This window comes from Ornithorhynchus anatinus, chromosome 6 (genome assembly GCF_004115215.2).
Source record: "Ornithorhynchus anatinus isolate Pmale09 chromosome 6, mOrnAna1.pri.v4, whole genome shotgun sequence".
Lineage (NCBI taxonomy): Eukaryota > Metazoa > Chordata > Mammalia > Monotremata > Ornithorhynchidae > Ornithorhynchus > Ornithorhynchus anatinus.
The window spans coordinates 18,559,405-18,585,710 of record NC_041733.1 but is presented as its reverse complement, the minus strand read 5'-3'; the positions used below and the strand labels follow the sequence as shown (position 1 = coordinate 18,585,710).

Here is a 26,306-nt window from a genome sequence, read left to right as displayed (position 1 = left end):
ACCATTAAAAAAAAATAAATGAAGAGTGTGCCACAGGAAGACCCAGGATCGGGTCATCCCGCCACGCCCAAACCCATCCCTGAGGGGGCTACAGGGGACACTGGAAAGAGAAACGGCAGGGAGGTCCTGATTCATCCCCACCCTTTCCAGATCTGACCCCCATTCCAGCAGCAGTTCCGAGAACAGGAAGTTCCAGGAGGCAACTCTGCCCGCTGAACGAGAAGGAGGAGGTCTTGCTCTCCAGCGAGGAGATGTTCCCTCCTTTCAGTTTTGATGGAAACCTCTGTGATACCAGGCCAGGAAGTGGCAAATGTGGAGATAGAGATGGGCTCCATTCATGACCTACCTTGGGCACATGAAAACCCAGGTTAACAGCCAGGGCTCTGGGGCTTTCAGACCAAGTCCTGCAGGGATTTTCCACCCTTCAAAAAAAAGGAAAGCAAAAGACAACCCACATGACCTAAAGCAAATTCTGCTTGCCTCTGGTCCCTAGAAATACTCCCATAGAACACCGACAGTGGGCCAGGCCTCTGAAGTGCCCTGGCTGGGGATATTTACTATCAACTTCATCACTGGTATTTCATTCGGTCGTATTTATTGAGCACTTACTGTGTGCAGAGCACTGTACTAAGTTCTTGGAAGAGTACAATTCAACAATAGACACATTCCCTGCCTAGAACGAGTTGACAGTTATTGAGTACTTACTCACATCTCCTCCAAGAGGCCTTCCCTGCCTCAGTCCTCATTTACACTTCTCCCACTCCTTTCTACATTGCCCTTCCACTTGGATTTGCTCCCTTTGGGAACCCCTCCTTCATCCCCACAACACTTAGGTACATATCTGCAACTTATTTATTTATATTAATGTCTGTCTCCCCCTCTAGACTGGAAGCCCGCTGTGGGCCGGAAACATGTCTACCAACTTGGTTATATTGTACTCTCGCAAGTGCTTAGTCAGTGCTCTGCATAGAGTAAACGCTCAATAAATACCACTGATTAATTGATTGCATGCAGAGGACTGTACTAACCTCTTGGGAGAGTACATTACAACAGAGTTGGTAGCCACGTTCTTTACCCACAACGAGTTTATTTCTGCCTGGGCCTTCAACGCTCCAGGTTTCTCTTCCCACTAAACTGAAAGTGGCTACCACCTTAGGGTCAAGAGGGAAAAGGAACCTATTTGGAGCCAGAGCTTTACTGTCAGATGGGAAATGCTGTGGACGAACAGATTCCGAGCTCACAGATCTGCAGAGGAAACTGGCACGGGGCCGTTTCCCTCATGACTGTGGCAAAGGGAAGTTAAAATTCCACCTTTCCTTTCATTTATCTCCACCTTGAGAAGAACGTTTGTCAAAGGGCCCAACTCCAGCCTGAGCCATCACGTTCCCTCCATCACAGAGCCCTGAACAGTGACATGAGAACCCTGATCCATCCATAGTAATAAGACTCCATTTTGGTTGGCTGGGGAAATAGGCCAGGAACAGGGTGAAGTGGAGTTAGGCAGTGGGAAGAGACGTCGGGGGGATGGGGTAGGGCAAGGGGGGGTGAGTCAGAAGGGAGAGGGGAAAGAGAATGGGGATTGACTAGAAAGAAATGACGTGAGAAAACTGAGAATATTTCACCGGCACTACCTACTGGGCAGTAAGATCCTGATTGGCCCGTAAACTTGCATTTATAGGAAATTTGACCTCCAAGGCCTAGCATAACTAAATTCCTTAGTCCTCACCCCAGCCTGAGAAGTCTGTGAAGGTATTGCATTTTCGCTGTTTGCCCGCGCTGGGAGCTAAAGCCCAGAGAACAGTCTGATGACCGGGTGGGTGTTCTCTGGCTTTACGGTTACTCTCTGAGTCTTGGTTTTACTTTCATCCTTAGCTAGAGACTGTCCTGTCCTTCACAGAGGAATTTCTTTCACTTTCTTGAGTCCCTCCCTCATTACGCCAATTCCCCGATTATTTCCGGTGTCCTTCAGTTGGCCTTTCATTTGACTTGAGGGTGAAAAAAGAAGATAATCTGGTAAAAAGGGCAAACAAACACACACCCAAACTTTTTTACTCACCTCCATCAGCAGATAAGAGAGTGAAAGATGACAAGTTTGGGTGACCTTCCCAAAGAGGACTGAGAAATTTTCCTTATTTCAGGGCTTGGGACTAGAGGTTGAATGTTGGGACTTATAAAATGTAAATGATGCGTTGGGGGAGTAAAGAAGGAAAAAGAAAAATGAAGAGTTGAACAGAATACCTTTGAGACTTCTTGGGTTGCCAAGACATAGAGATCTCTCCTAGTTTCTCCTGCCGGGAGTGAGATCCTGAAAGACAAAAGGGAAAATGAGGGTTACTCTGTTTTCCTTTTCTTGAGAAGTGTTCTCCTTCAGTGCTTGAGTGACTGAGGTTGGAGAATGGGAAATAAATTTCATTTTGATAAAGGGACATCTGAGACAGAATGCGTCTGTTCAATTCTGCACAGAAATCACCATCACTCTGTTGTGGACATCACAATCAGTTGCCATGGAGTCACTGGTGAGATCACAGATTCACTCAGCTTTCACCACGAGATATGGGAAAAGATGAAGATAAGGAGAAAAAATTTTTTCTCCCTATAAATGGCTTTTAATACTTCCACCGTATTGAGGAAAGCAAGCATTTAATGCAGTGCCTGAAAGGCCAAAGCTTTCGTGTTTGCAGTTTGGGAATGAGAATATACTGTAATGAGAGAGTTCCTCTTTCAGTGAGCTGCTCGTTTGGGTTCTGTTAGGTTTTAACAGAATCATCCAGAATGCTCTGCCCTTGCTCTTGGTGCATCCTGAGTAGCTAATCTGCCCATTGCTTGCTTAATAGGCCAGTGAGAGAAGTGAAACCCCACGGTCACAGAAATAAACAAGGACTTCAGCTAAGGCAAGCGTTGGAAGAGGGAGGAGAAGAGAGAGAGGGAGAAAGACCTTAGCTCCAGCCCCATCGCTCATTTGTCTCCTACATATCCCTCTAAGTGAGGCCCTCCTAAATCCTGGCATCCCTCAGGTCTCCAACTGGACCTTGCCCTGACCTCCGTCTGTCTCCTCAGCTTTGAACCACAGCTTTCCCTGCTACTTCAGGAGGCTTTCAGGCATTGAATTAGATATTTGCTTTCCTCAATACTGTGGACATATCAAAAGCGATTTATAGGGAGAAAAAGATTTTCCCCCTCATCTTCTTCATCTTCTCCCTTATCCTGGGGTGAAACCAAGTCTGTCCCCAAACCAAACTCCAGGCTGGCTTGACAAAAGTCCTACAGCAGAGGGACTCTGCTTCCTGTGTCTATAGCCCCGGCGTGGCCGTTGACATCAGCAGACCCTGAGACACACGTAACTTCACATACCCAGCACCTGCACGCGGCCTAATGTGATGACGTCGTGACAGGTTCCACTCTGCAAGGGCTGTGACCGAAGGAGACTGGGTGCTGGAAATATGGATTCCGGACATAAGGGCTGAATCTGTCCAGGGCCTGGGGACAACCCAGGTGAAAGGCAGACTGTCCAGTGCAAAATGAGATGGCGGGCTCCTAAGAATAATAATAATAATTTGGTATTTGTTAAGCACTTATGTGCCGGGCACTGTACTAAGCGCTGGGATAGATCCAAGCAAGTGGAGCTGGTCAGAGTCCCTACACCTCATGGAACTCACAGTCTTCATCCCCATTTTACAGACAACGTAACCGAGGCACAGAGAAGTGAAGTGATTTGCCCAGGATCACACAGCAGACAACTGGCAGAGCAGGGATTAGAACTCAGGTCTTTCTGATTCCCAGGCCTGTGCTCTATCCACTAGACCACGCTGCTCCTCTTAGATCCTAAGAAAGAATATGACAATAAATACCACTGTTTGAATTAAACTAGTAGCAGGGGAAGGGGGAAGCACAGTTTTCATCATTGTCAGCACCCGCCCCCCCCCGCCCCCCATGACTTTAAGAGTTGGGGGGAGCCCTCTGAAAGCCATAGGGGAACTAATTGCGAGGGGCCAAGTCACATGCAAGGGGACAAGTCACAGCTCCTGTGTACCCGCTCTCCCCATGACTGGCAGTGCCCTATCACTACAATGCCAAAAGGAAAAAAGAAATCATGGGCTGGGTCTGAGGGGGAAGGAAGGTGAGTAGGAATGGGGAATTTGCCCTGGGCACCAAAACTGAGACACGATCCTGTGTGGGAGAGAGGGAAGGAGGGAAAGAGAGAGGAAAAGGAGAGGTAGCACAACTGGATTGGGAAAATCCCTGGCAAAATCCCATTGTAAGCCCCACCCCCCGGCCGGCTCGCTCATCAACAATAACAACAATAACAACAGATTGTACCTTGAATTTACCCTTCCACGAAAGCTTCATTCTGTTTCACCCAAGAAGTTCAAGATCCTCTGTTTATTTCTACAGGTTCTCCAGTGATTAATACTGGAATGTTTCTACCACCCCCTACGCTCCCCACCCACCCCCAAGAAAAATACACATTCAGGGGTCTTTGGGAAGAGATGCAACCATGAGATGGCAGTGATTTCCCAATGTTACATACCTATAATGCTGCGTCTGGTATCACTCAAGAAATTTGGGAGGTTAGGACGGAGCCAAGATGATGTAGGGAGTGAAAACTGGAACGGTGTGTATTTATAGTCGAAGTATTTTTTAACCCACCTAGGAGTTTGTGTCAGTTCAGCATGTTCTTTAGACTAATAATGATGTGCCAAGCACTGTGCTCAGTACTGGAGGACCTGCAAGACAATCCTATGGGACACAAGCTCTTTCCCAACCAGGGGTTCACAGTCTAAGAGGAAGGGAGAATAGATATTTTATCCCTTTTTTACAGTTCAGGAACTCAGGTACTGAGAAGTTAAACATCTTGCTCAAAGTCACAACAGCAGGCAGGTTGCAGGGTCAGGATTAGAACCCAGGTCCTCTCTCTCCCAGTCCTGTGCTCTTTCTACCAGGCCATGCTGCCCCTTCTTCAAAATGAATTCAAGGGAGGATGGCTTCAAACCAGTCAGCAATACACAAGTTAATGTAAAAATCTTGGAAGGGACAGGGGATGTTAAGGATAGTGGAAGGGAGGTGATGGAGAAGCAGGGTGACCTCAATGAAAGAGCATGAGCCTGGGACAAAGAGGACCTGGGTTCTAATCCTGACTCCACCAATTGCTCTTGTGAGACTTAGGCAACTCTCTTATCTTCTCTGCGCCTCAGTTTCCTCATCTCCCTTCCCTGACACTTCGACTCGCTCCCTTTTGCTCCCCCCCACCACAAACCACGGCATTTGTGCATATATCTATAGTTCTATTTATATTGATGTCTGATTACTTGTTTTGATGTTTGTCTCCCCCCCCCTTGACTGTAAGTCTGCTGTGGGCAGGGATTGTCTCTCTTTATTGCTGTATTGTACTTTCCAAGCACTTAGTATAGTGCTCTGCACTCAGTAAGCACTCAGTAAATATGATTAAATAAATGAATGAATGAGTGAATTCCTGTCTCCCTCCTATTTAGACTATGAACTCCACACAGGACACGGGACTGTGTTTGTCCTGATTAACCCGTCTCTTCCCCCATCTCACAGAACTATAGGAATTGTGGTATTTGTTAAGATCTCTTGACTGTAAGCTCGTCTCTAGACTGTAAACTCATCGCTAGTCTGTAAGCTCACTGTGGGCAGGGAATATGTCTGCTTATTGTTGTGTTGTGCTCTCCCAAGCGCTTAATACAGTGTTCTGCACACAGTAAGGGCTCAATAAATTGACTAGATTAGACTGTAAGCCTGTCAAAGGGCAGGGACTGTCTCTGTTACCGATTTGTACATTCCAAGCGCTTAGTACAGTGCTCTGCACATAGTAAGCGCTCAATAAATACTATTGAATAAATATGTTTGAATGAATGAATGGTCTTACTAGATGCCTCTACTACACGCTGGGGTAGATATGAGATAATCAGGTCCCACATGGGGCTCAGAGTCTAAGTAGGAGGGAGAAGAGGTGTTGAATCCCCATTTTGCAGGGGAGGAAACTAAGGCTTAGTAAATGCCTGAAACCACAGTATGCACTTAACAGATACCTTCATTTTATTATATTGGAGTGTTAGGTTGGAAGAAACTGGTTCCTGCTCCAGAAAATCCTCACATACAACAAGCACTAGTTCTAAAGCCTGATGAAATCCGGAATGCCTTTTTAAAGCACTGGCCTTAAAATGACCATCATCCAGGGAACCTAATGAAGCAGAAAGACGAGTAACCGTAGCCATACGACATTCAGGGGAAATGTCCACTTAGTGATTCACAGAGGCGGAGGACCCAAAATTCTGGAATGTTTTGACCTTTGTTCCATCGGGATCTCTTAGGTATTATCTGAACTTGAACCATACAGATAAAACACATTTCTTCTCCAGTTTTTTTTTTGTGTGTGTGGCATTTGTTAAGCGCTTATTATGTGCCAGGCACCATACTAAATGCTGGGGTTGTTACAAACTAAACATGTTGGACATAGTTCATGTCTCACACGGGGCTCACAGTCTTAATCCCCATGTTATGGATGAGGGAACTGAGGCCCAGAGAAATGAAGTGACCCGCCCAAAGTCACATAGAAGATAAGTGGCTGAGCCTGGATTAGAACCCAGGTCCTTCTGACTCCCACGCCTATGCTCCATCCACTAGATCTTATTGCTTCTCTTTTGCTGTCAGTACATAAGATGAGCACAACTGGGTCTCAGAAAATCAAACCAAAGAGATACCTCTAAAATGTTTGGTGAAGTGGACCCTTGATAAGCTTGAGACTAGCACACCGATTTCTCTTGATCACCGGGTGTATAGAAGCTGGGACTGCAGTAGCTTCATTCCTGTCCTTCGAGGATTAAGACTAAATTTGGAGGAAGCATTTTCTTTTTTTCTTTTTTTTCACTTAGAGCCCAACCCACACTGCAAATGTCATGCTAGATTTTCTTTCTGAGCATTTTGGTATTCGCAGGATATTGAAATCTGGTAACCTGATTGCTTTAGACTCTGCTGGTTCTGGTACCCTATCTACCCAAACCTCATCCTTGTGATTATTCTTTCCAAGGAGCCAAAAGAGAGCATGCCCACAGAAATCAGTGGAAAGAGCACGGGCTTTGGGGTCAGAGATCATGAGTTCGAATCCCAGCTCTGCCACTTGTCAGCTGTGTGACTGTGGGCAAGTCACTTAACTTCTCTGTGCCTCAGTTACCTCATCTGTAAAATGGGGATTAAGACTTGTGAGCCCCATGTGGGACAACCTGATTCCCCTGTGTCTACCCCAGCGCTTAGAACAGTGCTCTGCACATAGTAAGCGCTTAACAAATACCAACATTATTAAATAATCCACATAATGGTTTAAGAGTTGATAAAAGAAATCCGCAAGGTTATAGAGAGCTTTGGTGACCAGCCACTCACTACCGATATGCCAAAGGAGGCCCCTTATCTGGGCACCTACATGGGAGGATGCTTTCTTGTGAACAAAAAATAGGAAAACAATTTCATACACATTTACTACTCTAAGTAAATTGAAATTGTTGAGTGCCTTTCCAAAGACCGCAAATACAGACAAGCTTTCTAGAGTTTACCCTTACACAGTCTCTTCCGAGACATTCAACTAGCTATATAACTACCCTGTTCTCCCCCTGAAACTGTCTTCCACACATACATTCCCCACACTCGATTTTTCACTCCCAGTTACAAACATTCTCACCTAACCAAGGGCCTGAGAGTCAGAGGACTTGGGTTCTAATCTCAGCTTTGCCACTGGTCTGCTGTGGGTCCTTGGGAAGTGACTTAATTTTTCTGTACCTCAGTTACCTCGTCTGTAAAATGGTGATTAAGACTGTGAGCCCTAGGTGGAAGAGGGACTGTGTCCATCCTGGTTATCTTATATCTACCCCAGTGCTTACTTAGTACAGTGACTGGAACACAATAACCACTTCACAAATACCATAAAAAGAAGCTGCCTACCCACTGACTTCCTTACTGACTCCATATTCTTTTCCACTTACTTCACATTCTCTCTCACAAACCCATGAACTCCTTTTTCCTTCTCCTCTTGCCCCCTTTTCTCTTCCTTTCATCTGTTGTGTTTTCACTGAGCTGGTTCATTATTTTTTACACCTATATTTATCCACTTCCCATCTTTACTCCCTCGTTTTTTCTTTGGCTTTTTATTTTTTTTTCTATTGTTTTGTTTCGCTTTCTTACCAGCAAGGTATCTTTTCCATCTGTAAGCATACAGATGAGGTTATTTATATGTGTGTGTGTGCCTATAAGTGCATGTGTTTAAATTCATAAATGTGTAAATGTTGACCTAGAAATGCATATAGCTGTGTGTTCATGTGTGCAAGGGTTCATTTATGCATGTGTGAATGTGTGGCTGATGCTGGGATTGCTTTTTTGTTTGTTTTCCTTTGGGGGAGCTGCCCGCCCAAGCTGCGCAGGAAGATCAGGTGAGCATTCCCAATCCCCTTGTACCTTTTATCTGTACCTTTTATTTACCCCACCTTCGACATTATACCATTTATGTACACACCTGTAATTTATTTTAATGTCTGCCTCCCCCTCTAGATTGTAAGCTCCTTGTGGGCAGGGAACATGTCTACCACCTCTTACATTTTAATCTCACAAGCATTTAGTACAGTGCTCTTCACACATCGTGTTCAATAAGTATGATTGATTCTTTTAATGGTATTTGTTAAGCACTTACTATGTGCTAGGCACTGTACTAAATGCTGGGGTATATACAAGATAATCGGGCTGGACACAGTCCCTGCCCAAATAAAGCTCATAGTCTTAATCCCCATTTTACAAACGAGGTAACTGAGGCACAGGGAAGTGAAGTGACTTGCCTGAGGTCACACAGCAGACAGGTGGCAGACCCGGGATTGACGTCCGTCTCCCCGCCTTCTAGACTGTGAGCCCGTTGTTGGGTAGGGATTGTCTCTATTTGTTGCTGAATTGTACTTTCCAAGCACTTAGTACAGTGCTCTGCACAGAGTAAGCGCTCAATAAATACGATTGAATGAATGAATGAGTGAACCCAGGTCCTCTGACTCTTTCACTAGTTCACTGGTCCTGTGTTCTTTCCACTAGGCTATGCTGTTTCTCACTGATTTGAGTATTACCGTTTTGACGCAGGTTGAAAGGTCTGGAACTCTGAGGAGTGCCCCAAGACCCTAAAGCGACTCCACAATCATAGAATTGATTGTGGTGGTAAAAGGACTATATCTTAACCCTCCCAGCAACCACTCTTTGAGCGGGTGGGCAGACTCCCGCTCTCTCTGTTCATCTCCATCCACCCTAACTCCTGCCAATGGATTTGTATTTCGAGGTTAGTTTAACAAAGCTGATGGGACTAGAATTGACCCACTGCAGGGAGAAGCAGCCTGGCCTCGTGGAAAAATCACAGACTTGGAAGTCAAAGGACTTGGATCTAATTCCTGGCTATCATTTGACTGCCATGTGACCTTGGGCAAGTCACTTCACTCCTCTGTGCCTCAGTTACCTCATCTGTAAAGTGGGGATTAAATCCTACTCCCGACTACTTAGATTGTGAGCTCCATGTGGGACAGGGATTGTGTCCACAATCCTGATTATCTCGTATGCTTAGAACAGTGCTTAACATAGGAAATGCACATAGAAAGTGCTTAACAAGTACCAGTAAAACAAAAACGTCTGCAGTGGGGCAGAGGAGGAAGAGCAGGAGCCAAGTCAGATGGGAGGATGGAAACCGGCTGGGTTCAGGGACTTGGGAAAAAATGGAAAAACAGATTCTGGGAGGGGAAAGGCAGTGGAAGAGTACAAAGTACGGCCTAGTGGCAAGAGTGCGGGCCTGGAAGACATGGGACATGGCTTCCCATCCTGACTCTGCCATGTGTCTGCTGTGTGACCTGGGGCCAGTCACTTAACTTCTCTTTGCCTTAGATTCCTCATCTGTAAAATGGAGATAAAAATCCTACTCCCTCCTACTTAGACCGTGAGCCCGGTGTAGGACAGGGACTGTGTCCGACCTGATGAACTTGTATCTCCCCTATTGCTTAGAACAGTGCTTGGCACATAGTAAATGCTTTACAAGCCCCCCAAATATTACTACATTAATGCAAGCACTTATCTTATCCCGCCTTGATCATTGTATCGGCCTCCTTGCCGACCTCCCTTCCTCCTGCCTCTTTCCACTCCAGTCCATACTGCATTTTGCTGCCCGAATCATTTCCTTCATAAACGTTCAGGTCATGTTTCCGCACTCCTCAAGAAACTCCAGTGGCTGCCCATCCACCCTCTGCATCAAGCAAAAACTCTTCATCATCGGCTTTAAAGCACTTAACCACCTTGCCCCCTCCTACCTCATCTCGCTACTCTCCTCCTACAAGCCAGCCTGTACACTTCTTTCCTGTGGTGCTAACCTTCTCACTGTACCTCCATCTCGTCTATCTCGCCGCCGACCTCTCGCCCCCATTCTACCTCTGGCCTGGTACGTCCTCCCACCTAATATCAGACAGATAATTGCTCCCCCCCACTTTAAAGCCTTATTGAAGGCACACCTCCTCTAGGAAGCCTTCCCAGACTCAGCCCTCCTCTCCTCTTCTCCCACTCTCTTCTGTGCCACTCCTACATATTCCTTTATTCATCCTCTATCCCTTCCCCATGATACATATCTGTTTTATATCTGTAATTTATTTATCTATTTATTTATATTAATGTTTTTCTCCCCCTCTAGATTGAGAGCTTGTTGTGGGCAGGGAATGTGTTTGATGTTATATTGTACTCTCCCAAGAGCTTAGTACAGTGCTTTGCACACAGTAAGTGCTCAATAAAAACAATTAATGATAATAATAATAACAGCCATTATTATTATTATTAGAGAACTGGAACCGAGACCTAGAATCCAGGATGAAATGGAAGCCACAGATGGGGAGACAACAGCAGCGGGAACCGAGAGAGAGAATGGCAGGTTAGATACTGAGATCGGAAAAGGACCAGAGAAGCAGAGAAGCCTAGAGGAAAGAGCACAGGCCTCGGAGTCGGAGGACCTGGGTTCTAACCTATTGGTGGAGGGAAACAAACATCAATACAAATTAATAAAATGACAGATATACATGTAAGTGCTGTGGGGCTGGGAGAGGGGGGAAGAGCAAAAGGAGCACGTCAGGGCAATGCAGAAGGGAGTGGGAGATGAGGAAAAATGGGACTTCATCTGGGAAGGCTTCTTGGATGAAATGTACCTTCAGGAAGGCTTTGAAGGCAAGGAGAGGAATTGTCTGGTGGATTTGAGGAAGGAGGACGTTCCAGGCAAGAGGCAGGATATGGGCCGGGGGTTAGTGGCAAGACAGGTGAGATGGGGGCACAGAGGAAAGGTTAGTACCAGAGGAGTGAAGTATGCAGGCTAGGTTGTAGAAGGAGAGAAGTGAGGTGAGGTAGGAGGGAGCAAGGTGATGGACTGTTTTAAAGCCAATGGTGAGGAGTTTTTGTTTGATATGGAGGAGGATATCCATACCTTTGTTTTGTTGTCTGTCTCCCTCTTCTAGATTGTGAGCCCGTTGTTGGGCAGGGATTGTCTCTATCTGTTGCTGAATTGTACTTTCCAAGTGTTTAATACAGTGTTCTGCACACAGTAAGTGCTCAAAAAATACAATTGAATGAATGTGAATAGGCACTTCCATGTACCTCAGTTCTCTTATTTGCCAAGTAAGGATTCTCCTATTCCTATTGTCCCTCCTACTTAGACTGTGAGCCCCATGTGGGACCTGATTATCTTGTGTCCACCCTGGAGCTTAGTACAGTACTTGGTACATAGTAAATCTCAACAAATACCACAATGATCTTTTTTATTATTATAATTATTACTAAAATAAGGAATCAGGAAGACAGTGAGAGAGGCTGGGCCAGTACCCCGTAAGAAAGGTGGCCAGGACCCACTGGGGACAACAGGTTGAGCTCTAGGGAGGCCTAGGGATTTGAAAGGTGTGGCTTATCTTGTCAAAAATGATTTTTGTCTTTTTAACCTGAGAGTCCCTGTCCTGTATTCTTAAGGTGTGGACATGCAATTCAATTTCTATACGTTGAGCATCTAGAATGCATGTCACCCTATGAGGCATTATAATATTAGGGGCTATATAGATTCAGCTGAAGGTTTACTAAACTTGGATTCTAGTTTTACAGACTCTAAGTGGAAATGATTGGGAAACACTATTCAGTACCAAATTTGGACATGAAAGACTACTTGGAGGAGAGGCGGTTTGTTCTTCATTTTTAAAAAAATGGCAATTGCTAAGCACTTATTATGTGCCAGGCACAGTACTAAGTGCCGGTATAGGTAAAAGCCAATCAGGTTGGACACGGTCCAAGTCCCACGTGGGCCTCACAGTCTCAATCCCCATTTCATAGACGAGGGAACTGAGGTCCAGAGAAGTTAAGTGACTTGCTAAAGGTCCCACAGCAGACAAATGGTGGAGCTGGAATTAGAACCCAGGTGCTCTATCCATTAGGTCATGCTGCTTCTTATTAGGATCCGTGAGCCCGTGTCTCCAGTCTCAACTGGGATTTCCGCTAAAGGGCACAGCTAAACCTGGGCCTGATCTGCAGGCTTCCTTCCGCTGACCACCGAAAATCTGTTAGGCTCAGGGTGAGACGGGCCCCCGGCCTCTTTGACCTCTTACTAGCAAGCCGGGTCAAGGGGTGGGGGGCTGTGGCCTTCGTCAAAGTCAGTACCTCTGCCACTGCTGTACAGTCAGACGTATGTGGCATTTTCTTAAGGCACACAAATCCGGACGTGCCTGCTGGGACCATATTCCCAGCAGCACCCAGGGATAACTGTGCACGTGCGACGCATCCGACAAGCGCGACCCCCGCCGTCCCCTAGAAATCGGGACGGGCCCAAGTCAGAGCAGCATTCGGTGATTGCTGGGTACGGGCCTACAATCACTATGCTTCCAGAAGCATTAGGGGCCTTGCACTGCTCGGTGTGATTATCAGGCTTCGGGGTCAGATGCTGTTGGCACCGCCCAAATCCCCGACACAATTTTTGTCATCATATCTGTGACAAGGGACCCTGCGTGTTGAGCTTTGCCATCTCTCTCACCGCTGGAGCATGTGTGTGTTTGGGAGTCCGTTTGTGTGTGTGTCTAGAGTCGCTTCCCCTTTTCTCTGGGCAGGGGGGTCTTTTTCTTCCTTTCTCGCACTCTCCACTGCATTAGTCCCTCCCTCTTTCTCTGGCAGTTTTATCAGGGAGCCTATGTCTCACCTGATATTTGCATATCACCCTCAACTTACCATTGGTGTTTGGAACCTGTAGGAGGGAGGGCCTCACCCTGACCCGCCTGCCTGCTAGGGTGAGGAGGTGAGTCACGGGGAGTTGCACACAAGTTCTACTTCTCCTTTTCAGCTGTCACCAGTTCCCTGTTCTGCTTCTGACAAGGGTTTAAAAGCGGGAGGAAAAGTAAAACCTAACCGACCCGAGAAATTACCGATTTCTCTTCACTGGTGGGCCCGCCAGCTGGAAACCCACCTCCGCCGCTCCGTCGGGGACAGCCGCTCGCCTGCAGAATGGCCCCGGCCTCGGAGGAGTCGCTGCCCTGAGGTACTTTTCTGCTGGGACGGGTCTCGCCGAGGTGGGTGGGACCAGCCCCACGGAGGCACTTATTTTGGGGGGTGCCAAGTCGAGGTGGGGGGCCAGGCCGGGAGGGGGAGAGGGGCCCTCGGCTGTAAGGGGCCTGAGAAGGCGAACGAAAGAGAGTGGCCGGGAAGGGGCGACGACCTCGTTCAAGTGGGTGACTTGGGGCTATCCTTCCTGCCCCCTGCTTCTCAGAGGCTTTAGAGGCAAGGGAGCTTTCACCGAAAGTTGGAGGTTGAACGTCCGTCCGAACCTGTTCCCTTCGGGTTAGAGAAGAAAGGTTTTTGTCTCCGAGGTGGTGTTTCTCCAGGCTGCCTCATCCTGTCTCTCGACTCCCCATCTGCCCTCTGGCAGCCGCCCTCCCCTCCGAAGTCCCGGCCAACCCCAGTTCCCACGCCTCCAGCCTCCCCTGCCCTCCCGGCTGAGGTCAAGGGCTGCTTTCCAAAGGGAAAAGGAGGGCCTGAGTTTTGTCACAGCTAGAGGCACAGAAGGGGTACGGGACGATCGTTTTTTTATAAAGGAGGATGTGGCCCCCAAAAGGCAAGACCTCACATCTCCCCCCGCCGGCTCCGGCCCCTACGGCCCCACCAACATGACAGCCTGTAGCCTCATCAGCCCTTCTCGACAAATAGCCTTACCCTTCCCCCACCTTCTAACATACAGCCTTTTCCCCTAATGCACACATAGCCCACATCCTCCCCTGATAGGAGAGCCTGCCTTTACCACCTTACACATCACATGACTCCTGCATCACCCTGCAACGGTCTTCCCTTGCCTCCCCTTGTTTCTCGATCATCTCCAACTCTTCAGAGGCTTTTGATTTTCACCCCTCATTCCCCAGTTAGGGACTGCGGTCTGAACCGTACTGTCTTGGAGCTTCCCGTGGTTAATATTTGACGGTTCACTGTGGCTAATTGCTTTAATTAGCACTTAAAGTGGGGAGGTACAGTTAACCTTGGACTTCTTGATTTCAGGCTGCTCCCTCCTCCAATGAATGGGCCTCTCCTTGCCAGGGCCCGGAGGAGGGAAGAGGAGGAGGTGGAGGAGGGAGGAGGGAAAGCCCTGGAGGAAATGAGGTCACTTACTCCAGTGCCGGCCTCTCCTAGTTTCCTCAGAGAGGCACCGCTGCCCTGGAAGGCTTTTATTTTCCGCTGAGCTTCGGGGGATCTGGAGGGCCAGGCGGCTCTACGGAGGGACAGGTTAGCAGAGGCGGGCCGTTTTGGTCACCCTGTTGAACCCGCCATTGTGAGCTGAAGGAGTGGCTTATTTGCAGCTATGCTTGGCATCCCTCGGCTGTTCTGTATTTGTTTGGTGGGTTGGTTAATTAGCACCCACCCCTATGGCAGGCCCTGGGCCTGGCCTCTCACCTTCTTCCTGACTTCGATTCACAGCTTTTGCCGTGAGGATTCTGGTCTGTTAGGTTTAGTGAAACCAGAGGCACCAGCAGTCTCTTATCAGTCAATGATATTTATTCAGCGCTTTCTATGGGCAGAGCACCCTACTCAGCTCTTGGGAGAGGACAATATAGCAGGGGTACGTTCCCTGCCCACAGGGAACTTATAGTCTCAAAAGGGAGGCTCTATCTCTGTCCCCACCTCAGGCTGGGGCTCTGTTTCTCAGGCTCAGTGTCCAGGGCTGGAAACTCAGCTCCGGATTGGACCCCGATGTGTGGTTTCAGTCCTAACGTGAGGCCTGTAAATGCCGTGCTGGGTTCGAGACTGAGCCTAGACCTACATGGGGAGGGTGAACTACGGCTGGTTCCGATAGCATTACTTGAGGAGGCTGGCGGGCTTCTGGGTATGAATCTTCCTCTCAATTGGGAGAGGCCCCAAAGAACCCCGTCCCTCTTCACCTTCTGGAGACGGTCAGGAATGACTGATTTTCCATAATGTCCCTGAAGAGCCAAGTAGGTGAAGATGATGAAATGGGTGGATGAATAATAATAATAATGATGGTATTTGTTAAGCGCTTACTACGCGCCAAGCACGGTTCAGGTTGTCCCACTATGTGCCAAGCACTGTTCTAAGCGCTGGGGTAGACACAGGGGAATCAGGATGTCCCACATGGGGCTCACAGTCTTAATCCCCATTTTACAGATGAGGGAACTGAGGCACGGAGAAGTTAAGTGACTTGCCCAAGGTCACACCGCAGACAAGTGGCAGAGGCAGGATTAGAACCCCTGACCTCTGATGAATGATTGTCTGTAGCTGGCCGGTTTGAGTGGATTCTCATCAGCCTATGGAGAAGCCATGGGATTAAAGCCACATGGTAGAACTCCATCTTGAAGCCAAACCATCGAGCAAAAACTGAGACCCAATCAGCTCTCCATAGGCCTGGGCCTAGCCTGAGGCTGGGCTCAGATCTGGGTGGGGTGGATGGTTTCCCTTCTGTGTCAAGCCTCCTTAGTCTTGGACTCACATCTCACACACACTCAGTAGTCCCTCCTAGACTGAAAGCCCAATGTGGACAGGGAACCTGTTTACCAACTCTGTTGTTCTGTACTCTCCCAAATGCTTACTACAGTGCTCTGCACACAGTAATCACTCCATAAGTACCACTGACTGATTGATTGATTGATTGAAGGGCTGCGATTCCCATCCTGCCTATCAGATGGGCTAGTGAGGCTATGTGGGTGTTGCTGTACAAGACCCTAGTCCCCTCCTCTGTGCCTTCCTAGAATTCCCATCGGACCTACTTGAGCTCAGTCAATAAAGAGACGGTCATCATCTGTAGCTCTTGAACCTACTATGTGCCAAGCACTGTTCTAGGCAATTGGGAGCCTACATTAAAAGTGAAAGACAAGTTCCCTGCCCTCGAGGAGCTAATGAGTGGGTTCTAGGGTCCCTGCTCATCAGCCTCAGACTGTGCTCCCATCGGGCCAGCCTCTGAAATGTTGGTCCCAGTCAACCGTATTTACTGAGCGCTTTCTGTGTGCAGATCACTGGGCTAAGCACTTGGGAGAGTACACTACAACAATAAACTGACACATTCCCTGCCCACAACGAGCTTACAGTCTAGAAAGGGAGACAGACACACAAGACTCTAAGCTTCTTCATTGATGTCATTGACATTGATGTCCCGAAATGTAGCTGATGGAGGAAGTTGGGCCCGACTGGGTTCCCCTGACACTTCCAGGGTCCTTTAGCTGGCTCCTGTCTGCCCTACTGAAAGCCCTTTTGGAAATTCTGGGTCCGAGACCTGAGTCAGCCCTGCTACAAACACATCACTGTTGTAGATAAACGGCCGGGGGTGTGAGGCCAGCACCTCCCACCCTGGGCTGTGCTTTCCCCTCCCAGGAGGCACCACTGACTCATTCAGTCACGTGGGGAGCTGAACCCCTGTTATAGCTGCGCTGAGGTTACTCGTCCAGGGTGGCGTGGATCTGGCCCCAAGCCTACCTCCTGGTTTTGTTCTAAGCTAAAGCTGAACCAGCGTGGCCCAGTGGAAAGAGCACGGACCTGGGAGTCAGAGGTCCTGGGTTCTAATGGTGGCTCCATCGATCCATCAATCAATCAATGGTATGTACCGAGCACTTACTGTGTGCTCTTGAGAGAGTACAGTACAGCAGAGTCGATAGTCATGATCTCTGCCCACCAGGAGCTTGCAGTCTAAAGGGGCGACAGACGTTAAAATAATTTATGGATAGAAACATAAGTGTGGTGGAATACCAAATGCCTAAAGGGTACAGATCCAAATGCATAGTTGATGCAGAAGGGAGAGGGAGTAGGGGAAATGAGGGCACAGTCAGAGAAGGCCTCTTGGAGGAGATGTGATTTTATTAAGGCTTTGAATGTTGGGAGAGTGGTGGTCTGTTAGTTATGAGGAGGAGCCAGACTGTCAGGCAGTGAGGCAGTTGAATTTATTGAGCACTTACTGTATGCAGAGCACTGTACTAAGCCCTTAGGAGTGTACATTATAGCAGTGTAACAGAAACATTTCCCGTCCACATTGAGCTTACAATCTAGAAGGGGAGAAATACACCAGTATAAATAAATAAATTACAGGTATGTATATAAGTGCTGTGGGGCTGGGAGAGGGGTGAATAAAGGGAGCAAGTCAGGGCAATGTAGAAGGGAGTTGAAGAAAAGGAAAAGAGGGCTTAGGCTTAGCCAGGGAAGGCATCTTGGAGGAGATGTGCCTTCAATAAGGCTTTGAAGGCAGGGAGAGTAATTGTCTGTCGGAAATGAGGAGGGAGGACGTTCCAGGTCAGAGGCAGGACGTGGGCGAGAGGTTGGTGGTGAGATAGATGAGATCGAGGTACAGTGAGACCGTTAGCATTAGCGAATCGAAGCGGGTGGGCTGTGTTGTAGTAGCGAGATGAGGTAGGAGGCGGTGAGGTGATTGAGTACTTGAAAACCAATGGTGAGCAGTTTCTGTTTGACATGGAGGTGGAAAGCAACCACTAGAGCTTCTTGAGGAGTGGGAAAACATAAACTGAACATTTTTGTAGAAAAAAGATCCGGCCAGCAGAGTGAAGTATAGATTGGAGTGGGGAGAGACAGGAGGCTGGGAGGTCAGCGAGGAGGCTGATACAGTAATCAAGGCGGGATAGGATAAAGGATTGGATTAGCATGGTAGCAGTTTGGATGGAGAGGAAAGGGTGGATTTTAGCAGTTATGACTATCAAAACAACAGGATTTAGTGATGGATTGAATATGTGGGTTGAATGAGAGAGAAAAGTCAAGGATAATGCCAAGGTTATGGGTTTGTGAGACAGGAAAGATGGGGGTGCTGCCTACATTGAGAGGAAAGTCATGGGGAGGACAGGTTTGGGTGGGAAGAAAAGAAGCTCTGTTTAGACATGTTAAGTTTGAGGTGACAGGAAGATGTCCAAGTAGAGATGTCGGGAGTTCCAGGCCAGAGCCAGTACGTGGGTGAGGGGTCGGCGGTGAGATAGAAAAGATTGAAGTCCAGCAAATAGTTTGGCAGTGGAGGAGTGAAGTGTGCAAGCTGGGAAATCAGTGAGGTATGATAGGAGGGGGTGAGCTGATTGAGTGCTTTAAAGCCAATGGTAAAGAGTTTCTGTTTGATGCGGAGGTGGATGGGCAACCACTGGAGGTTTTTGAAGAGCGGAGAGATGTGTATTGAACTTTTTTTAAAAAAACGATCTAGGCAGCAGACTGAGTGGGGAGAGACAAGAGGCAGGGACATCAGCGAGGAGGCAGTCAAAGGGGAATATGATATGTGTTTGGATCAACGTAGTAGCCGTTTGATCGGAGAGGAAAGGGTGGAGTTTAGTGATTTTGTGAAGGTAGAACCGACATGATTTGGTAGCAGACTGAATATGTGGGTTGACAGAGACAGATGAGTTGAGGATAATGCTAAGGTTACGGACTTGGGAGACAGGGAGGATAGTGGTGTTGTCTACAGTAATGGGAAAGGTGGGAGAAGGACAGGGTTTCAGTAGGAAGATGAGAAGTTCTGTTTTGGACATGTTAAGTTACAGGTGTCGGTGGGGCACCCAAGTAGAGATGTCCTTTAGGCGGGAGGAAATGCAAGACTGCAGAGAAGTAGAGAGGTCAGGACTAGAGAGGGAGATTTGGGAATCATCCACGAAGAGATGGTAGTTGAAGCCGTGGGAGAGAATAGAAGGGGACACAGAACTGAGCCTTTGAGGGTCTCCCACAGTTACAGATGGGAGGCAGAGGAAGCGTCTATGAAAGAGAATGAGAAGGAGTGGCCAGAAAAATAGGAGGAGAACTAGGAGACGACAATATCTGTGGAGCCAAGGTTAGATAATATTTCCAGGAGAAGGGAGTGGTCATGGAGTTGAAGGCATCTGAGAAATTGAGGAGGATTAGGATGGAGTAGAGGCCGGGGGATATGGCCAAAAGGAGGTCATTGGTGCCTTTAAAGCGGACAGTTTCCGTGGAGTAAAAGGGGCAGAAGCCTGATTGGAGGGTGACAAGGAGAGAATTAGAGAGGAAATGGAGGCAGAGTGTCTAGGCAGCTCACTCAAGGAGTTTGGAGAGAAATGGTAGGAGGGAGATGGGGTGATACCTGTAGGGAGCTGTGGGGTCAAGAGAAGGTATTTTAGGATAAGCAGTCTTATATCTGTAAGCTCGTTGTGGGCAGGGATTGTATCTGTTTATTGTTGTTTTCTCCCAAGTGCTTAGTACAGTGCTCTGCACACAGTAAGTGCTCAATAAATATGACTAAATGAGTCAGTGTGTTTGAAAGCAGAGGGGAAGGAGCCATTGGAAATCGAGCAGTTGAAGATAACGGTCAGGGAGGGAAGGAGAGAGGGGGCATGTGCTTTAATAAGGTGTGAAGGGACAGGGTCGGAGGCTCAGGTTGAGGGGGTGCATTTTGAGATGAGGCGGGAGATCTCTTGAGATACGGCTAGGAAAATTGGGAGAGTCGAAGAAGGGGAAGGAGGAGGGAGGAACTAGAGAGAGGCAGAGGATTTTAGAGTGATCGCACCTGATATCAATAAGTACATGGCCAGGTCATTAGGAGCAAGAAACAATTCCATCATTTACCTGCTGCGGGACCTTAGGCAAGTCACCTAACTTCTCGGAGCCTCAGTTTTCTCATCTGTTCAATGGGGATTCAAAACCTGTTCTCCCCCCAACTAAACCGTGAGCCTCATGTGGGAGAGGGACTCTACGACCTGGTTATCTCGTATCTATATCGGTGCTCAGAACATAGAAGTAAAATACTTAGCAAATGTCATGATTATTATCACTATTATTATCATCATTACTACCATTAGAGTGGCTGAGGGACTTGTACCTGGGGCTAGTTTCCTTCTGGCCTCGGGTCTCTGTCAACTCATCTCTTTGACCTTCTGCCACTGAAAACAGTTCCATGGAGGTGATGGAGAAAGCTGCCCAACAGGGACAGCTTCAGACATTTAGCCGCCTGAGGCAGGGAAACGTGCACTGGCAACATTTTGGATTACATCATTACGGTATCCGGCACCAACATAGGGGAGGGAGATTGTAAACTCGTTGTAGGCAGGGAATGTGTCTGCTTACTCTGTTGCACTGAGAAGCAGTGTGGCTCAGTGGAAAGAGCACGGGCTTGGGAGTCAGAGGTCATGGGTTCTAATCCTGGCTCCGCCACTTGTCAGATGTGTGACTTTGGGCAAGTCACTTAACTTCTCTGTGCCTCAGTTCCCTCATCTGTAAAATGGGGATTAAGACTGTGAGCCCCATGTGGGACAACCTGATTCCCCTGTGTCTACCCCAGCGCTTAGAACAGTGCTCTGCACATAGTAAGCGCTTAACAAATGCCAACATTATTATTATTATTATTATTAAACAAATACCCTCATTATTATTATTACTCCCCCAAGTGCTTAATACAGTGCTCTGTACATAGTAAATGCTCAATAAATACCATTAATTGCTTGACTGATAATATTAATAATTATGGTACTTGTTAAGCACTTACTATGTTCCAAGCGCTGTTCTAAGCACTAGGGTAAAAAGAAGCCAATCAAGCTGGACACAGTCCCTGTCCCACATGAGACTCAGACTCTTAAGCCCTATTTTACAGAAGAAGTAAATGAGGCAGAGAGAAGTTAAGTGATTTGCCCAAGGTCACACAGCAGACATGTGGCAGAGCTGGAATTAGAACCCTGGTCCCTCTGACTCCCAGGCCCATACTCTATGCAGAAGCCTGTCTGACCCCCTCAAAGGTAGTGTGCTTCTCTGGAGGGACCCCAGCCTCCCTGTACTTGCTCCAGCCGATCGCACTCCCCTCCCAGGCCCTCTTCTGAAGGGGGGCTGGGGGCTTCTGAACATCGAACCCTGGCCACCAAATGGCCTCGAACATAATACCCAAGCTCCCACCTCCACAGCGCCAGCCCCCTCACTACCGTCAGGAGATCTCAGTATCATTTTACCGAGGGTCACGGATTTCCACCTCCACACCGACCAACCTGGCAACTTCGATCCATTACTAGAATTTATTGAATGCCTACTGGGTGCAGAGCACCATACTGAATGCTTGGGAGAGTACAACAGAATGAGTAGACATGATCCCTGCTCATGAGTTCGAATCCCAGCTCTGCCTCCTGTCAGCTGTGTGACTGTGGGCAAGTCACTTAACTTCTCTGTGCCTCAGTTACCTCATCTGTAAAATTAGCATGAAGACTGTGAGCCCCACGTGGGACAACCTGATTCCCCTGTGTCTACTCCAGCGCTTAGAACAGTGCTCTGCACATAGTAAGCGCTTAACAAATACCAACATTATTATTATTATTATTATCCCTGCCTTCCAAGCATTTACAATTATGCAGGGGAGATTGACAACTAAATAAATTACAGGTAGGAGGAAGTAGTAGAGTATAAAGATAGGTACATACGAGCTATGGGTGGGTGAGAGTTCTCAAGTGCCCAGATGGGATGAAACGGCAGTAACAGGGGTATAAGATAAGGAGACGAGAAATCACTAGGGGAAAGCCTCCTGGAGGAGATGTGATTTCAGAAGGGCTTTGAAGATGGGGAGAACAGTGGTCTATCGGATATGAAAGGTTTGGAGCAAGAAGCAGCATGACCTAGTGGAAAAAGCCCAGGCCTGGGAGTCAGAGGACCTGGGTTCTAATTCCAGCTCTGCCACTTGCCTGCTGTGTGACCTGTGGCAAGTCACTTCACTTCTCTAGTCTCCATTTCCTCATCTGTAAAATGGGATTCAATACCTGTTCTCCCTCCTATTTAGACCGTGAACCGCATGTTGGGGACAGGGACTGTGTCTTATCCGATTGTAGTGTATCTACCCCGATGCTTAGTACAGTGCTTGACACATAGTAAGAGCTACACAAATACCACAGTTATTATTAGGCAGGCCAGCTTTGCTTTCATGAGCTGTTTCTTTGGGGTTAGCAACTTGAGAGTAAGGTCGGTGACTTCATTTGTTCTAACTATAACTAACTGTTGAAGGGACTGTTGAGAACTTGGAAAGAGATCTTTTCTTATCTTCACATTATAAAAAAACTGAGGCCCAGACAGGCTAAGTGAGTCAAGGGAAGGCCTATGACAAAATGGAGCTAGATTCAGAATGTTTTGGTGTAGCCTCTCTTCTCTATCCATTGAACCATGCTGCCTCTGCTCCTCCATCCTTTCTTCCTGTAGTGTCTTCATCACAGTGTCCTTGACTGTCCCTTCCTAATTCAATCTTTCATTTCTAAACTGTTTGGAGCTCCCTGAGACATGTCCTGGAGGTCTTCTATCGCTCAAGGGTTGGGTGGGGACCTCAGATTCTCCCCCTCCTGCGGCACAGTATGGGAGAGCGATCCCTCTTTCTGGCTCCAGTGTAAGAGCTCAGATCTCAAGGGGTTCTGCTTCTGTCCAGATGGAGGGGGTTGTAGGGATTCCGAGCTGGGAATCCCTCGGGAAGAGTTTCCCTATCACTTCTACCTCTGGGGCAAATGGTGGGTGTTAAGAATGCGTGAGACGGCCAGAGCCCTATTTGTGGAGGAATAAAATCCCATGTGTTTCTAGCAGCAGCAGTAACAGCAACAACCAATGCTACTCCCTGACTAGATTCTCCTGGAATCTACTCTCTGGAATAAAGTTAAGCCCCTGGAGAAGCTGCGTAAAGTGTGTGGAGACTGTGGGCACTTTGTGGTGTCACGCAGAGCAGACGTCAGAGAGGTTGGATTCCTCTTCGACCTCCCCACCCCCCGGGGTCAAAGCCATTTCATCTAGTTGGCCCTGGAGGTTCACTCTGGTCCAGGAGGTGTACCTGGCCCCAGAGGATCCCAAGAATTTGGACCATCTGGGGCTATAACTCCAGACAATTGGAGAGAGGATGGAGCTGGACCTCTGTTTTTTGGGGTTTTTTATGGTATCTGTTAAGCACTTACGATGCGTCAGATACTGTTCTAAATGCTGGAGTAAAGACAAGGTAATCTGGTCGGACAAGGACCGTGTCCCACATGGGGCTCATGGTCTTAATCCCCACTTTACAGATGAGGGAACTGAGGCCCAGAGAAGTGAAGTGATTGGCCCCAGGTCACACATCAGACAAGTGGCGGAGGCGGGATTAGAACCCAGTTGCTTCTGACTACCAGACTTTTGCTCTTTCCACTAAGCCACGCTGCTTCTCTGGTTTGGTTCAGAACCCCTGATGTCAGGCAGTCAATTGTATTCATTGGGCGCTTAATTTGTGCAGAGCACTGTCCTAAGTGCTTGGGAGAGTGCGATACAACAATAAATGGACACATTCCCTGTCCACAGTGAGTTTACAGTCTAGAGGAGGAGTCAGACTTTAATAGAAATAAATAAATTACAGATATGTACCTAAGTGGAGTGGGACTAGGAGGGGAGTGAATAAAGGGAGCAAGTCAGGGCGATGCAGAAGGGAGTGGAAGAAGAGGAAAGGAGGGATGGCACCCAGAGTCTGCTTGAGCAGCCAAAAGGCCTTCCTAGGATGGCCTCCCTCGAGTGGGCAGACCTCCTCAGGCTCCTGAGGATGGTCTAGGATGGACAGACTCTTCTGACCCATACCCCTGGGACCAGGCTGGAAATCCAATGGGCTTCCTGGAGGTGGGGCTCCTGACGGATCGCTGCCTTGGAGCTCTGACTGATAGCCTGCAGCTGAAAGAGTTGGCACAGTTTCTCGGAGCAGAGTGAGGGCCAGGGAGTGACAATAAGGGGGGGACCTGGCCAGAGGTGGGGGTGAGGTTTAGTAGGGAGATAGGAGATGGTAATGGTCAAGGAATGTGCCTACCAATTCTGTTATATTGTACTGTCCCCAAGAGCTCTGCATTCAATAAGCCCTCAATAAATACAACTGATTGATTGATTTAGATGATGGTTAGGAATGACAGGGCCTTCTAGGAGAAGGAGAGGAGCTGGTCTCAATAATCTAATGCACAGTAGGGAGCCCCGCCTGGGCCTCTTTATGGCTTTGGGCCTCTGGGAAGCTGTGCCCTTTGCCTCCACATGCTTTCCCGCTTGCTCTCCTGCTCTCTCGCTCTCTCGCCCCTCTCTCTCTGGCCCGGAGTATTATCAGAAGGTACAGAGACTCTTCCCAGGTACCCCTACTTTCTGGCCCTTAGAAGAGGATGAGAGGTCGCCAAAGAGAGAGAGACCAGCCCAACACCGTTCCCCTGGGAGCACTAGCAAATGACACTGGGTGCCTTTGAGACAGGGGGAGAATTTTTGCTTTCCCGGGAATGGCTCCATTTGCACCCAGAGTACTCCTGCAGTGAGCAGGGCACCGCCAGGCAGTTCAGGGAGCTGAGAGGGCCAATCCTCAGATCTGTGGGGCTCTGCTGCTGAACTAGGCACCCAAAAAAGCCTCCTAGGTCACCCTCTGAAAGCAACTCGTTCCAGCCCAGGTGACTCACCCCTAGCTTCCTATCCCCCGGAAACACAGAATCAGTCTCTTACTGCTGGAAGCTCCCATTCCCTCGAAACAGGTATCAGCTCACCAGGTCCAAGCAAGGGAGAGGAATGCTTATTGTGGACAGGGAATGTGTCTGTTTATTGTTCTACTGTACTGTCCCAAGTGCTTAGTACAGTGCTCTGCACACAGTAAGCGCTCAATAAATTGAATGAATGAACCCAAGTGTCCCCTCAGCTTCCTCCTCCCAGGACAGGGACACAGATGCCTCGGTGGTAAGGGGAGGAAGAGGAGGGCAGGTTGCCCCTGGGCTTGAGGTTTGCCCAGCTATAAAGCCATGATCTGCTCGCACCTCAGAACTTGCATGAAGGTCTAGACACCTACCAAATTTTAGGGTGGACAAAGTTGGGCTGGAGAGAAAATACAGAGATAGTTAACCAATACAAATGGAAGAAGAGGGAGAAGTTTCTTTAGGAGGATAGAGTGAAAAGGATAGGACTCCTCAGTCTGAAAAGATGAAGGCTGAGTGGGGACAGGATTCAAGTCTACAAAATCGTGTAGGGGGCGGCCGGGGTGGGCACGGAATCGTTGCTTACCGAATCCATCAACCCCAGGATGAAGGGGCAGGTAGCAGGTTCGAGGCTAACAAAAGGAAACATTCTTCAGATGGCAGCTGGGAGACATGCGGAATTCATTACGGCCCCAACTCACATAGAGTCCAAGAGGAGTTTGAATAAATTCATGGCCGAGCACGGTCCATCAGGTCCTCTAGACTGTAAGCTCATTGTGGGCAGAGAATGTGTCTGCGTACTCTGTTATATCGTACTTTTCCAAGCGCTTAGTACAGTGCTCTGTACACAGTAAGTGCTCAATAACTACAATTGATTGATTACTAGAGGGAAAATTAGGAACGCAGCGGAGAAAAATTAGAGATGCAAGATGGAACATCTAACCCATAGCAGAATGTCAAGAAGGGCAACCACTCATTGCATGGCTCCTCCAAGCATCCTGTGGAGATGCAGTAGACCACTGATCTGACCACTGATCTGAGTGTGGCAGTTTTTTACCTCCACCCACCACCATCTTGCCTTTACATGGCTCCACATTCTAACTCTTCCCCTTTCACGACCATGCAAAATCCTTGTGAAAATTTTTACGACCTGGAAACTGTGGCCTGCACTCGGTGTGCCCATCAGTGGCTTCACGCTTGTGTCTGGGGTGACTTTACTATTGCTGGGGGATCAATGGTACTGAATGTTCTTGGAAGAGGGCAATAGTAGAAGATGCGGCCCCCAAGGAGCTTAGAACCTAGAGGTTGAGACAGTAAGGGGAATTACAACTAGGAGGAAGCAATCGAGGATATGAGATCTGTTCCTAAGTGCTACAGGAGGTTGTGAATATTTAAGTGCTT

The 26,306-nt window shown here is 48.1% G+C and overlaps 1 protein-coding gene and 1 long non-coding RNA gene across 4 annotated transcripts in view; one reads left to right on the top strand and one right to left on the bottom strand.

The window, feature by feature from the left end:
* Window positions 1-26,306, bottom strand: part of LOC120638441 — a 97,554-nt gene that overhangs the window by 27,916 nt on the left and 43,332 nt on the right. For all 3 annotated transcript variants that reach the window (XR_005660102.1, XR_005660101.1, XR_005660103.1), the window contains exons 2-3: window positions 2,239-2,305; window positions 347-422 (exon numbers count right to left, since the gene is read on the bottom strand). This is a non-coding gene — a long non-coding RNA (uncharacterized LOC120638441). The remainder of the gene's footprint in view (window positions 1-346; window positions 423-2,238; window positions 2,306-26,306) is intronic.
* Window positions 13,371-26,306, top strand: part of ELF4 (E74 like ETS transcription factor 4) — a 79,389-nt gene continuing 66,453 nt past the window's right edge. Inside the window, exon 1 of the mRNA XM_029067572.2 lies at window positions 13,371-13,564. The gene's annotated coding sequence lies outside the window, so the exon portion shown is untranslated. The remainder of the gene's footprint in view (window positions 13,565-26,306) is intronic.